Source organism: Mesocricetus auratus, unplaced genomic scaffold, assembly GCF_017639785.1.
Source record: "Mesocricetus auratus isolate SY011 unplaced genomic scaffold, BCM_Maur_2.0 Super-Scaffold_100027, whole genome shotgun sequence".
In the NCBI taxonomy this organism is placed as follows: Eukaryota; Metazoa; Chordata; class Mammalia; order Rodentia; family Cricetidae; genus Mesocricetus; species Mesocricetus auratus.
In genome coordinates, this window is record NW_024429208.1 from 1,671,437 (window position 1) to 1,683,509 (window position 12,073).

A 12,073-nucleotide genomic window follows, 5' to 3' on the forward strand; every position below is an offset into this window, starting at 1 on the left:
TCCCCAGTCACTCTATAGTATCTATTAAAACAAAGTCTCACTGAATCTGGTGCTCACCAATTGGCTGGACAGGCTGTCCAATGTCCCCATCCCCTAGAGTTTCAATCTTATTTCTTTCCCATTATTTTCCTTTTTCTATTAACAGTGCTGGATGGGAGGGAAATGGCTTTCATTTTAAAGATGGAGATGGATGTCAGGGTACCACTCAGGTTGATCTGTTCACATAAAGCATTTGATTTTTGTATTTTGGATAAAGTAATACATTAAAAAATCAGTCAAAGCAACCAGAATGAAGTTATAAGCAATAAAGACTGTTCCTGGACATGCCGCCCATGACACTTGCACAATGGTTTGTCCTCATAGCAAATGTCATGTTTTTCTGACCATGTTTTTAACATGCTGTGGTAAAGGATATGGTAAATAATGGTATAATTACTTTTGTCAGATGAGACTAAGATAATTTACTCAAGGCCAGCATGTATGACCTTTTCACAGTGTTTCTGAGTGTGACCCTCACCTGCTCTTTCCTCCAGTCTCTTCTAGTCCTGAACAATGCCAGGGAGTGCATCTTAGGAGGGGCATGTGGAATCTACCCCACTTTTGTCAGCTCTGATGTCCAACCAGGGGCAGGAAATACCTGTTGCACACCCACTGATCCTTCCACTAACTACTTAGAAATGAATGGAAGAGCTGATGACTGTGAGGTGGGTGGGGTTGGTTGATGACTGGCTCCCAGGGGACAGGGAGAGAGCACAGTGCTGTCACAGGAGAGTGGTGGCTTAAAATAAGATACCCAAAGGGGACAGAATGCAAGAGGTGTGAACCTGGAAACAGAAAAGGTGACAGTCATTTTCCTGGATGTGAGTGGGTTCACACTAGAAGAAGCAAAGGAGAGGGAAATGTCTAAGCATTTGAGACATTCTCACACCTAAAGAAGGCTTGAGAAATGAGAAAACCCCTGATGCTCCAACCCTTGCTGTCCTTACTCTGTCTTATCAGACTGGATCCTGAGACAGCAGCTGTTTAAGGTACTCACCTTGGGGGAATGACCTGGCACCTGTTGCTTGGTCAAAGGCATCCTAAGAGTAGCCCTGCCTTAGAGACGATAGGTCAGCACCAAGGGGAAAGGCAGCATGCAGGGGAAGCTGTGGTTGTGCTAGCATTGCTCTTCCATGCAGTGGTGTACAGCCTGGTTTCGCCCAACCTCCAGAGTCTTGGTCTCCTCACAGGTGTGTAAAGCAGCATAGGGCTTCCAGAGTACCTAGGTCTTACTTAGCTTAGAAACCTCAACACTGTCTCCTTACAACCTTACTGTAGCTGGCCCTACATGCTCCCCTCTACTCTTTAAGACAATTCCTCTCCCTAAAAGTATTGCTATACTGTGGTCTGCATACAGTTCACACAGCAGCACCTGTATTTCTGTGTGCCCAAATTCCTGGACCTGTGCTCCAATCAAGTGGATACAGACTAGCCATCTCTGAAAAGCTCTCAGAGGGCAGAAGGACAGATGGTCCTCAGGAACAGGTCTCCGTGTGAAAGTCCAAGCCTATGATAGACAATCAGCAATTTTTATGAGAACTCTCGTATCTATGTGAACCAGATTAGATTGGTTTCTGCGGGACTGGTTACAGTGCAGAGTTCAAGAGACAGGGAATTGTTGACCCAAAGGAAATGGGTACATGTGATATAATCATAAGGACAGACAAAAAGTACCACAGCTTGTTTCCTGGAGCTAAAAGCATTTTCAGTGTGAAAAGAAGTTACTGGTGGTAAATGCTGGGTTGTGACATTTGATATCAGAACTTAAAGGACCCAAAATTTATTTATTTGTGTTTCTTCCTAAGTTGGTCTCTAGCCACTTTCATATGTAGAGGGGTATCTAGAAATCCATTAGTTCCCAAAAGTGTTTTGATCCAAAAAGTGTTTTGATCCACCAAAGACTCTAAGATTATGTCATTAGGCATTCCTTTTGAGGCCTATGTTGACTATTCTTTGTTGTCAACTTGACTACATGTATAATTAAATGAAACCCAGATTGCTGGGCACACCGATGAGGGATTTTTTTCTTAATTAAATTCTTTAATTTAGATCTAATATGGATCTTTGAGTTGGGACGACCACCTTTAATCTTGACCACACCTTCTGCTAGCATCCTATATAAAGGACATGTAAAACAGAAGCACTCTCTTTGTCTGCTAGGCCTGTTGCTCACCTAGCAAGTCCATTTGTTCACTGGTATTATAGCCTGCTTCTTCTGAATCCCAGTCTATACTCAAGACCAGCTGAGACATCCAGTCTCATGTACTGAAGAATTGTCTATGAAGGTTTTTTCCTCACTATGAAGGCTGTCTCCACTCAGTGAGTTGCTTCTAATACTGTACTGAGCTTTTGAATTTCATAAAAATCCATGTGTTAATTGTTGGCATCATTTCCAGAGTAAGTAGAGCCCTTTCAGAAACTCCTTACCTGAAACTTGTAGTACTTTCTTTACTTTTTCTTTCAACAGTTTCAGTTCTTAAATCAAGGTGATACAGTTTGAATTGATTTTCATAGATTGAGAGACAGGGATATGACTTTATTTTTCTACACAAGGACACACAGCTTTTCCAGCATCATTGGTTAAAGATGCTATCTTTTATTATGTATTTTATTGTATCTCTGTCAAAAGTGACATGGTTATACCTGTGTGAGTTTGTGTTGTGGAATATTAGTTGAAGATGTGTTACATTTGTTTATGCTGTGGAATATTTGTTTAATGATGCAAAGATGTGTTCTTTTATGTTTCATTTGTTTAACTGTGTGGCTGTGTTACTTTGCCCATTTAAAATGCCTAATTGGTCTAATGGCCAAGAGCTAGGCAGGAGAGGGATGGACTGGCTGCCAGGCAGAGAGAACAAATAGAAGGAGAAAAAGAGAAGAGGGAGGCATTTGGAAAAAGGAGGAGAGAGGAAAGCCGGGGCCAGCCACCCAGCTACACAGCAAGCCTTGAAGTAATAAAGAAAGAAAGGTATACAGAATACAGAAGAAAAAAGCCCAGAGCAAAAGGTAGATGGGATAATTTAAGTCAAGAAAACGTGGCTGGGGTTGGAGAGGTGGTTTAGTAATTAAGAGCACTGATTGCTCTTCCAGGGGACACAGGTTCAATTCCCAGCACCGATATAGCACCTAAACAACTGTCTGTAATTCCAAGATCTAAATCTCTCACACAACCATACATGGAGGCAAAGCACCAATGCACATAAAATAAAAATGAATAAAGTATTAAAAAAGAAAAAAGAAAAGCTGACTAGAAATAAGCCAAGACCAGACATTCTTAACAAAAAATAAGTCTCTATATAATTATTTGGGAGCTGGCTGGTGGATTCCCCAAAGAGTAAAGAAAAAAAACCCAGCAACTACAGGTTTTTGTCTAGGTCCTCTATTCCATTGATGTGTATATCTGATTTTATGCTGATACCATGTTTTTGGTTTTGGTGGGGGTATTATTGTTGTTGTTACTATGCCTTTGCAATATAATTTCAATCAGGTTGGTGATACCCCCTAACATTGCTCTTTTTCTCAGAATTACTCTATATATTACTCTACCTGGAATCTCTTTTCTTCCATGGGAATGTTAAGATTTTTTTCTATTTCTTTGAAGAATGACACTGAAATTTTGACAAAGATTATGTTGAATCTATAGGTTGGATTTGGCAATATTAACATTTTCACAATATTAATTATTCCAACTCTTGAGTATGATCAACCCTTTCATCTTCTGTTTCCTTAAGTTTCTTTCTCTGTTTTGCAATTTTCATTGCAGAGTTCTTTCATTTCCTTGGATAGCCTTATTCCAAGGCATTTATCTCACTGATCCTGTAGCTGCCTTTTCCAATAGAGTGACTGGCCAGAGAGGCCCTGGTGTCCACCTGTCTCCCTTTCCCTGCAGTTCTGGAATTACAAATGTGCACCACTGATCTTGGGTTTGATATGGACACGTGATTTACAGGCACTATATCCTCCATCCCAAATCCATCTTTCCAACGTGATATTCACATTTTTAGAACAGATTAACTTTATTTTTATTGGTGTGTGTAGATGTGTGTCTGTATGGAAGTGTGCACATGTGAGTGCAGTACCTGTGGAGGCCAGAAGAGGGCATTGGTTCACCCAGAGTTGGAATCACAGGCTGCTCTGAACTGCCTGGTGTGGATATTGTGATTCAAACTCTGGTTTTCTAGAACACAACTATGTGATCTTAACCCCTGAGCCAGTTCTTCAACTCATTTTCACCTTTTTTGTTGTTGTGTTTGTTTGTTTTTGTTTTTAAAGACAGGGTTTCTCTGTGTAGCTTTGTAGACCAGGCTGGCCTTGAACTCAAAGAGATTCGCCTGCCTCTGTCTCCCGATCGTTGGGATTAAAGGCATGTGCCACCACTGCCTGGCCCACCTTTCATTATTTTTTTTAATGGCTGAAGAATTCAGGAGAATGATGTTATTATAGCTTCACACATGAAAATTATATGTAATTTAAAATTCAGTGCTCATCAAATTTTATGAACACAGTCTCTTGATCATAGAGGCTTTTGCCTGCATGTGTCCTTGAGTGGCTATGCTGTCCACTATACAGTCTTCCGAGCCCAAGATACTCATCTTCTGGCCCTTTTTATCACTGATCTTAGACTTTCTGGTTCCTGTGTTTCTTTACTGCTGATCTTGTATTGCCTGGGGTGAGACCTACAGTGTTCATATAACCTCTTCACTCAGTTCCCTACTCATGCCCAAACCTCTTGACATCATTCTCTTCTATACGTTCAGAACCCCCTGCTTCACACACACTGAACTTTTTCTTTCTTGGGGTTGCAGAGATGATGGAGCCTTACGTTCATATATATATATGAAAGAATATATATATGAAACAATCTTATTTTACATATCAATCCCAGTTTCCTCTCCCTCCAATCGTCCCATGTAGCCCACTAAACCCCTCTCTCTGCTACAGTCCCTATCTACTCCCCAGGGAGAGTGAGGGCTTCCATGGGGATCATCAAAATCTGTCACATCATTTGGGGCAGGGCCTAGGCCCTTCCCCATGTATCTAGGCTGAGACAGTAACCCTCCATGGGTTCTCAAAGTCCATTTATGGTTCCACTCTGAGAGGCTCCATAGTCTGCCCTAACCTCCGCACTGACATCCATGTTCGGGGGCTTCGTTAGGTCCTATGCTGGCTCCCCAGCTGTCAGACTGCGGTCCTTGAGCTCCCATTTGTTCATGAGATTTGACTTTCACAGCCTCTTGATTCTCTTGCTTCTACTTTAATTCTCCTGTCTTACATCTAACTTCTCCTAGCTTCTTCTCCTCGATTCTTCTCTCTCTAGTCTCAAAACTGTATTTCTATCAGTAGGCTTGAATCAATAAAGAAAATACAAAAGTTTCCTCTGATTGGTCAAAAGCACATTCCTAGGGCAAGGGATAGTGAGTTGATCTATTGCCATGACAACTCAAAGGTCCAAGGTTACAGAAGTGAGACCATGACCAGAGGGGAAAGCTACAGTGAGATGAGCTTTGAGACATAAACAGGTCTCTTGTTAACAAGACTGGCAAGCAAAGAATTGGTATGCTTTCCTTAGTAACCTTGGTTGGACGTCTATGACTCTGATCTTGAGCATGCTGTAGTTTTAAGCTTATGTTCTGCTTATTCTGGTTTGAATCTGCTTTGAAGAAAAAGTGAGATAATCATGTGTAGTTAATATGAGTCAAAAGGAACAAAGCAGGTTTTCAAGCATCTACAGTACTCATGGGACAAATAGATGTAGTTATGAAGCATGCCCTACTATATATTCTATATATCAAAACTATACAGATAAATGAAAAGTCATCTAACTACCCACATATATATGTTCCCATAAAATTGAGATGCAATCATGAAATTATGTATGTATATCACACACACTACAATGGAGGTATTGGTGACACATCAAGCTGCTTTAGCAAAATCGAACAAGTTTCTAGAGTCAATGGTCCTGCAGGCCTTTTCTGGACAGGTTTAACCGTTGCCAGAGTTTCTCTTGTCATGCCAGGTTCTGCTGCCGCTTCAGCCCCAAATAAACACACAGATGCAATATTACTTATGAAATTATTGTCTGGTGGCGAGGGCTTCTTATTGGCTAGCTCTCTCTTAATTATTAACCCTAATTACTAATCTATGTGTTTCTACATGGCCTTATCTTATCAGAGAACAGCTGGAGCATCCATTCTTCCCAATGCATGCTTGCTGTCTCTCTCTGACTACCTTTCCCAGAATGCCCTCATATGTCCTAGTCCTGCCTATCTTCCTGCCTTGACTGGCCAAACAGAGTTTTGTTCATCAACCAATAAGAGAAGCATACATACAGAAGGACATCCCCCAACAATTAACCTCCATCAGATAACCATTCCTCCGGTGGGTTGACATCTGAACACTAGTTGTCACCTGCTGTAACTCTCACAGCACCTGGCAATTTACACAATGTTACTTAGAAGAAAACTGGCGAGTTTGACTTGAGGGAATCAATGAGAGTGGAACTGAGGTGCCCAGCATGGACAGAGGTGGAGAACACTGGGGGAGGGGCTGATGGTGGAAATCCCCTGAAAAGACTCAGTGCCCCCGGGAAATATACAAGCTAATTAAAATGACGATAAATATCAAACCTCACACAATAAGAAGGGTGGCTGCTGTGATGTTGGAGCCCATGCACGTGTTGACTCTGCAGAGCATCTTAGCCACCCAGCTGCCCTCCTGCTCCTTCAGCTCCTGCTTCTGCCTCTCCACCTCCTGCCTCACCTTGGCCAGGTAGCACCTGTAGGCTTCCTGGTGCTCACTGCTGTCACTACTAAGGAACACAGAGGCATGAAGGAAGAGGTCATTGCTGTGGAAAGAGCCATTACACTCCTGCTGCAGCCTGCTCACCAAGGTCATGAACTCTGTCAGCTGTCCCTGATGCTCTTCCCCAGAAGCCCTGTTATTAAAGGCACAGTACCTCCTCCCACACTCCTGGACCAGGCTGCGCAGGCTGTGGTTGTCAGTGTGGATCACAAACTCATGCAAGGTCTCATTTGCCAGGTCTTCCTTGTGGGTGAAGAGGACGATCATGTGCCTCATGACTCCTGCCCCAATCATTTCTTTCACCCTCCTCAGGGCTATGGCGTCCTGGGCTGTGAAGCGTCCCAGCTGGGTCACCAGTAACAGTACATGGGGTCCTGGCACACACAGCAGGTAGCAGTCTCCAATGTCCTTTTCTTGGTTCTGGGCCTTTGACTCAAAGATGGGTGACGTGTCTACCACTAGGAAACTCCTTCCCTTCCATGTGCCCATCTCTGCCTGCCTGGTCCTGGTCCCGGAGTGGCCTCTGAGTCTGGACTCGAATGCTTGTCGGCAGAGGATGCTGTTCCCTGTGGGGCTTTTCCCACAACCAGATTTACCCACAAGGAGTATCCTCAACTGGCAGGCTTCCCCATTCCCTGTGGGCGAGAGAAAGTTTGTGCCTCACTTAGCAATTCTTCAGACTGTGATGTCGTGGGTCCTTGCAGATAGCTCCTCGTTCCCAGAAAATGGGTGTCATTCAAATGTTCCCAACTGTTTGCCTATAATTTTAGGTGGTTCTTGTCTTTTATTAAATCCCTGTTGGGAGCCCATCCTAGAACACACAGGCACGGGGTGGGATTGCCACAGGAGGGAGAGGCTCTGTTCCATCTGGACCACAACAATTATGTCATTTCTGAAGAAAAGGTCCCTGTGCTCGCCCCTGGAGAATGCTCAGGGCAGATCCCGGGTAAACTGGTTGTGAAATAAGTGTGAATTTCTAAGACGGCAGAGATGAGAAGTCATGAATGACAATACAGAGTCACAGCTTTTACCCACAGTGTTCCAGACACGCTGTGCCAATGTGTTCAGCATATGCCCCCCAGAGGTTATTTCTGGTGGAAGAGCTGCAGCCACTCACACTCAGAGCCAGCTGGGTAGCCTAGGAGGCAAAGTGGGCACTGGGAAATGAGATGAGTGATGGTGCCAGTTAAGTCTGGGAAATGATATGGAGTGGGCTGCTGAAGAAGGGTGGAAGAGAAGATGGTTATGAACACTTAGAAGTAGACATGCTAGAAAGACCATCTCTTTGCCAGGTGTGCTGGAGGAACCCCAGGAAGCCAAGAGCTCAAATCTCCAGCATAGAAGGACTGAGGATATGGTACTGGCTTGTGAGTCCAAATGAATACTAAGTGCACTATAGACTCCTAAGAATCTGTCATTTGTGGAAGCTGAGGGTGTGGCTCAGTAGTGGAGTGTCCATCCAGCAGGTGTGAGCTCAGGGCTCAATTCTCAGGAACACAGAAGACAAATTCATTAAAATCTGTTTTACTCCTTTTACTCTGTCTCTCCCTTGGTGTTCTGGGGTGTTCTGTAAGAAATAGTAAATTTAGGGGTTCCTCTTCTATTTCTTTTCTTTCTTTTTTTGGACAGTTGAGAGGAGATGAGGGTAGAAAGAGAAATTTTATCACTGTTTAGTTTCAGCCCTTGGAACTCTGGATGCATGTTGGTGTCACATTTCCCCACATTGTGTGGAGGAGAGTGTCACAGTGGAGTGTGTGTGTGTGTGCATGCACTTGTGTGTTCACATGCATGTGAGCATGTGTGTATGCATGTGTGCATGCACTTGTGTGTTCACATGCATGTGAGCGTGTGTGTATGCATGTGTGTGTTTGCAAGCATGTGTGTGTGCTTCTGTGTGCACGTGTGCAGGTGGGTGCACATATGTGAGCACATGTGCATGTATATGTACATTTGTGTACATGAAAACAACAGTGGCTTGGACATAAGAGATTTGGAGACATGGGGAACAAACAGCAATGGCCTTTTTGTTGTTGTTGTTACCTGGATGTATGACCCTGTTTTGGGACAAAACAGGTGGGATAAAGAACAGTGACTCCCATTCTTTATTACTTTATGACCTTGGTTTTTCTTACGTTTGGCTATAGTTCCATATGTGCACTTCTCAAGGCCTTCCATTCTTTTCTGGAACCAAAACTGGACAGGAAGTAAAGTCAGGTCCTTGTGGGAATTGGTAAGACACTTTGACTCAGGTAACTCAGGATAACTCTCCTTGCATGACCATTTCCATGGCTAATTCTCCCACCTGTGTTTTACTTTCAAACACCTAAGTAACTGGCTGGAGTGAGGCAGGGTCATCCCAGTACAATGGGCCATTGTGTTTCCTTGCTCATGGGAAAGCAGAGGTTTTACTACAGGTGAACTTATGATCTGCACCAAGCTAGAAGTATAAATATGGGAAGCATTCTTCTATGAGCAAGAACTGCCTCCTGAGTGTTGGGAATAAAGGAATGTGCCAACACTGCCTGGCCCACCTTTTTTTTTTAAATGGCTGAAGAATTCAGTTTGAAAGAAGGATAACCTATAATTCTTAACAAGAGCTGCATGGTATTGGAGAATTCCAACCCAGACATAATTAAATAACTTAAAACTACTCCGACCACATATATATTACAAGTCAGTATTACTCAGGTTACTGAATGAGTAAACATTGAGTTTAATAATACATAAGCCTATGTTTTTCTAATATAGTATTTATATGTGATTGAATAGAATATAGATGTTCTCACTACCTATTTAGTATCCTTCATTATTTTATTAAAAATATTACTTAGAGCAATGTGGCAAAGACAGAATAAAAGTGTTCTCGAGTTTTAGCCTATAAAACCAGTACAGGGTTCCATTGTTTTTTTTTTCTGCTGAGTAGTACTCCATTGTGTAAATGCACCACATTTTCTCTATCCACTCTTCAGTTGTGGGGCATGTAGGTTGCATGAAGGATCTGGCTATTACAAATAATGCTGCTATGCACATAGTGGAACAGACGTCCTTGTTGTATGAATGTGCATCTTTTGGATATATGCCTAAGAGTGGGATTGCTGGGTCTTGTGGTAGACTGAGTCCCATTTTCCTGAAGAATCTTTGTACTGATTTACAAAGTGGCTGTACAACTGGCACTCCCACCGGCAGTGGAGGAGTGTTCCCCTCTCTCCACATCCTCTCCAGCATAAACTGTCCTTGTCGTTTTTGATTTTAGCCATTCTGAAAGGAGTAAGATGATATCTCAGAGTTGTTTTGATTTGCATTTCTCTAATGGCTAAGGATGTTCAGCACTTTCTCAAGTGTCTATCAGCCATTTTAGGATACTCCATAGAGAATTCTCTATTTAGTTCTGTACCCTACTTTTTAATTGGATTTTTTGGTGTTTTGGAGACTTGCTTCTTAGGTCATTTATAAATTTTGGAGATCAGCCTTCTGGGATTAGTGAATATTTTTTCCCATTCTGCGGGCTGCCTTTTGCTCTTGTTGACTGTCCTTCGCCTTACAGAAGCTTCTCAGTTTCAGGAGGTCCCATTTATTAATTGTCAATCTCAGTGTCTGTGCTACTGGTGTTACGTTCAGGAAGCAGTCTCCTGTATCAAGAAACCATCCCGAGTGAGGTAACCCAGTCACAGAAAGACAAATATGGTACGTACTCACTCATCTATGGATTTTAGATATGGATCAGGGGAGTCCCAGCCTACAATCCCACAGTCAAACCTTCATCCAGCTACTGATGGAAGCAGAGGCAGACACCCACAGCTAAACACTGAATTGAACTCCTGAAACCCAGGGACAGAGAGGGAGGAGTGATGAGTAAAGGGGTCAAGACCTTGCTGGCGAAACCCACAGAGGCAGCTGACATGACAAGGGGGAGCTATTGGACTCCAGACTGATGGTTGAGAGGCCAGCATGGGACTGATGCAGACTCCCTGAATGCAGTGTCAGTGAGGAGGCCTCAGCAATATCTGGGGCCTTGGGTAATAGATCAGTGTTTACCATGGCGTACTAATGGACTTTGGGAGCCCATTTCACATGGAGGGATGCTCTCTAAGCCTGAACACATGGGGAAGGGCTTAGGCCCTGCCCTGGATGAAATGACAGACTCTGGAGATCCCCCATGGAAGGCCTCACCTTCCCTGGGGAACGGTGTGGGGATTGGGTGGGGGGCTGGGGAGCTGATGGAGGGGCAAGGGAGTAGGGTAGGGAGAGGGAGCTGAGATTAACATGTGAAGCAAGCTTTTATTCTAATTTAAACAATATGTATGTATGTATGTATGTATGTATGTATGTATGTATGTATGTATGCATGCATGCATGCATGCATACCAGAACAGGGTTAAATCTCTAATAACGAAGAAATAAATTAATGAAAAACTTACTGGTCAACTTACTAATATAAAGCCAACTGGTCAAGTTGGTCTACAGAGTGAAACCCTGTCTCAAAAAATCAAAAGAGGAGGAGGAGGGATTAAAGAGGGAAAAGGGAAAGGTGAGAAGAGAGAAGGAGGAAGACAGAGGATGGAGGACAAGAAGAGGGGGAGGAAGAGGGAAAGGGGAGACAATGTTGGCCACAGATGTTCACATATGTAAGCTCAATACTCAGAGGCTAACTAACGTAAGGTGATTGCCCAAGTTCACAGCGAGCCTGAAATTCAAAGGGAGCTGCAGGTCAGCCTGGGCTCCAAAGTGATGTCCTAGCTCAGTAACACAGAAGAAATACACGTGGTGTTGATATAAGTATGTATCATCTATCGAAGTAATTGCATTTACTGTCCTGCAATACCAGTAAATACCTTCGGGAGCCTGGTTCGCTCACTCTTGGAGTTTCACCACATACGCATTCCACTTCATTCTGAGAATGTGCGCGTCATCTTTGCTATCTTTGTTTTGGTGCTTGGAGTCACAACTTCTAATGCTTCCTATGGAACAGCATGGTTTAGATCTCAAGTGCTTAATCACAGCAACTGGAAAGTAAGAGTTGCTTGAAGATTCATTCATATCAGATGTCATCCTGGTAATGAATTGTTCATGAGTCACAGATAAGGAATACTGCACCATGGAAGTGAAGTGTTAAAGGGCCACATGCATCAGAGAACCCCCTGTAGAAGAATGGGACTTGAGGGGACTTGGGATGGAAATAAAGACAGTTCATGGGATTTGTCTTCAGTTGGTCTCATATTCTAGATAGCAA

At 43.2% G+C, this 12,073-nt stretch overlaps 1 pseudogene; it reads right to left on the minus strand.

The window, feature by feature from the left end:
- Positions 1-5,451: 5,451 nt before the first annotated feature.
- Positions 5,452-9,850, minus strand: LOC121134325 (annotated as a pseudogene).
- Positions 9,851-12,073: the final 2,223 nt, after the last annotated feature.